We start from the raw sequence: 2500 nt of genomic DNA, 5'->3' as shown, positions 1-2500 counted from the left end.
TCCAAAAGGCAGAGGACACTGCTGCTTTTTCACTTGAGAAATATGAGAAAAAGGCAAGATTGAAGAGATGCATACAAAGATGTGGGTAACGGTAAAAAGGGAAAAGAGAATCAAACAATACATCAATATTTTCTTATTTTTGGAATGTTAATTAATGAACTGGTTTAGGTTCATTAACGTTTTAAAATGTACCTACTGTTGTAGGTTTTAAAGAACTATGTGTTGGAGACAAACTTGCTTACGGCCATACCTATCTGTTCGCGCCCGATCTCGTCCGATCTCGGAAGCTAAGCAGAGTCGGGCCTGGTTAGTACTTGGATGGGAGACCGCCTGGGAATACCAGCTGCTGTAAGTTTTTTCACTTCTCTCTCCAAAAGGCAGAGGACACTCCTGCTTTTTCACTTGAGAAATATGAGAAAAAGGCAAGATTGAAGAGATGCATACAAAGATGTGGGTAACGGTAAAAAGGGAAAAGAGAATCAATCAATCAATATTTTCTCATTTTTGGAATGTTAATTAATGAACTGGTTTAGGTTCGTTAACGTTTTAAAATTGACCTACTGTTGTAGGTTTTAAAGAACTATGTGTTGGAGACAAACTTGCTTACGGCCATACCTCTCTGTTCGCGCCCGATCTCGTCCGATCTCGGAAGCTAAGCAGAGTCGGGCCTGGTTAGTACTTGGATGGGAGACCGCCTGGGAATACCAGGTGCTGTACATTTTTTCACTTCTCTCTCCAAAAGGCAGAGGACACTGCTGCTTTTTCACTTGAGAAATATGAGAAAAAGGCAAGATTGAAGAGATGCATACAAAGATGTGGGTAACGGTAAAAAGGGAAAAGAGAATCAAACAATACATCAATATTTTCTTATTTTTGGAATGTTAATTAATGAACTGGTTTAGGTTCATTAACGTTTTAAAATGTACCTACTGTTGTAGGTTTTAAAGAACTATGTGTTGGAGACAAACTTGCTTACGGCCATACCTATCTGTTCGCGCCCGATCTCGTCCGATCTCGGAAGCTAAACAGAGTCGGGCCTGGTTAGTACTTGGATGGGAGACCGCCTGGGAATACCAGCTGCTGTAAGTTTTTTCACTTCTCTCTCCAAAAGGCAGAGGACACTCCTGCTTTTTCACTTGAGAAATATGAGAAAAAGGCAAGATTGAAGAGATGCATACAAAGATGTGGGTAACGGTAAAAAGGGAAAAGAGAATCAAACAATATATCAATATTTTCTTATTTTTGGAATGTTAATTAATGAACTGGTTTAGGTTCGTTAACGTTTCAAAATTGACCTACTGTTGTAGGTTTTAAAGAACTATGTGTTGGAGACAAACTTGCTTACGGCCATACCTCTCTGTTCGCGCCCGATCTCGTCCGATCTCGGAAGCTAAGCAGAGTCGGGCCTGGTTAGTACTTGGATGGGAGACCGCCTGGGAATACCAGGTGCTGTACGTTTTTTCACTTCTCTCTCCAAAAGGCAGAGGACACTGCTGCTTTTTCACTTGAGAAATATGAGAAAAAGGCAAGATAGAAGAAGAGATGCATACAAGGATGTGGGTAACAGTAAAAAGTGAAAAGAGAATCAATCAATCAATATTTTCTCATTTTTGGAATGGTAATTAATGAACTGGTTTAGGTTCGTTGACGTTTTAAAATTGACCTACTGTTGTAGGTTTTAAAGAACTATGTGTTGGAGACAAACTTGCTTACGGCCATACCTCTCTGTTCGCGCCCGATCTCGTCCGATCTCGGAAGCTAAGCAGAGTCGGGCCTGGTTAGTACTTGGATGGGAGACCGCCTGGGAATACCAGGTGCTGTACATTTTTTCACTTCTCTCTCCAAAAGGCAGAGGACACTGCTGCTTTTTCACTTGAGAAATATGAGAAAAAGGCAAGATAGAAGAAGAGATGCATACAAAGATGTGGGTAACAGTAAAAAGGGAAAAGAGAATCAATCAATCAATATTTTCTCATTTTTGGAATGGTAATTAATGAACTGGTTTAGGTTCGTTAACGTTTTAAAATTGACCTACTGTTGTAGGTTTTAAAGAACTATGTGTTGGAGACAAACTTGCTTACGGCCATACCTCTCTGTTCGCACCCGATCTCGTCCGATCTCGGAAGCTAAGCAGAGTCGGGCCAGGTTAGTACTTGGATGGGAGACCGCCTGGGAATACCAGGTGCTGTAAGCTTTTCACTTCTCTCTCCAAAAGGCAGAGGACACTGCTGCTTTTTCAATTGAGAAATATGAGAAAAAGGCAAGATTGAAGAGATGCATACAAAGATGTGGGTAACGGTAAAAAGGGAAAAGAGAATCAATCAATCAATATTTTCTCATTTTTGGAATGGTAATTAATGAACTGGTTTAGGTTCGTTAACGTTTTAAAATTGACCTACTGTTGTAGGTTTTAAAGAACTATGTGTTGGAGACAAACTTGCTTACGGCCATACCTCTCTGTTCGCGCCCGATCTCGTCCGATCTCGGAAGCTTAGCAGAG

At 40.8% G+C, this 2500-nt stretch overlaps 7 non-coding genes across 7 annotated transcripts in view; all 7 read left to right on the top strand.

Annotated features, from left to right (window-relative positions):
• Positions 1-236: 236 nt before the first annotated feature.
• LOC142950342 (5S ribosomal RNA) lies at positions 237-355 on the top strand. The gene has a single exon (XR_012954266.1). It is a non-coding gene; the product is annotated as a 5S ribosomal RNA (ribosomal RNA).
• A 246-nt stretch (positions 356-601) lies between these two features.
• LOC142950299 (5S ribosomal RNA) lies at positions 602-720 on the top strand. Its single transcript, XR_012954224.1, has one exon. It is a non-coding gene; the product is annotated as a 5S ribosomal RNA (ribosomal RNA).
• Positions 721-970: 250 nt separating this feature from the next.
• Positions 971-1089, top strand: LOC142950355 (5S ribosomal RNA). The gene has a single exon (XR_012954278.1). It is a non-coding gene; the product is annotated as a 5S ribosomal RNA (ribosomal RNA).
• Positions 1090-1339: 250 nt separating this feature from the next.
• LOC142950223 (5S ribosomal RNA) lies at positions 1340-1458 on the top strand. Its single transcript, XR_012954153.1, has one exon. It is a non-coding gene; the product is annotated as a 5S ribosomal RNA (ribosomal RNA).
• Positions 1459-1707: 249 nt separating this feature from the next.
• On the top strand, positions 1708-1826 carry LOC142950298 (5S ribosomal RNA). Its single transcript, XR_012954223.1, has one exon. It is a non-coding gene; the product is annotated as a 5S ribosomal RNA (ribosomal RNA).
• A 249-nt stretch (positions 1827-2075) lies between these two features.
• Positions 2076-2194, top strand: LOC142950211 (5S ribosomal RNA). Its single transcript, XR_012954142.1, has one exon. It is a non-coding gene; the product is annotated as a 5S ribosomal RNA (ribosomal RNA).
• Positions 2195-2439: 245 nt separating this feature from the next.
• Positions 2440-2500, top strand: part of LOC142950283 (5S ribosomal RNA) — a 119-nt gene continuing 58 nt past the window's right edge. The window contains exon 1 of the ribosomal RNA XR_012954209.1: positions 2440-2500. This exon is cut by the window's right edge and continues 58 nt beyond it. This is a non-coding gene — a ribosomal RNA (5S ribosomal RNA).

Source organism: Anarhichas minor, unplaced genomic scaffold (assembly GCF_050575085.1).
Source record: "Anarhichas minor isolate MPS153535 unplaced genomic scaffold, ASM5057508v1 ptg000015l, whole genome shotgun sequence".
Classification (NCBI taxonomy): Eukaryota; Metazoa; Chordata; class Actinopteri; order Perciformes; family Anarhichadidae; genus Anarhichas; species Anarhichas minor.
Note: the sequence above shows the minus strand (reverse complement) of the source record. Positions and strands in the feature narration are given on the sequence as shown.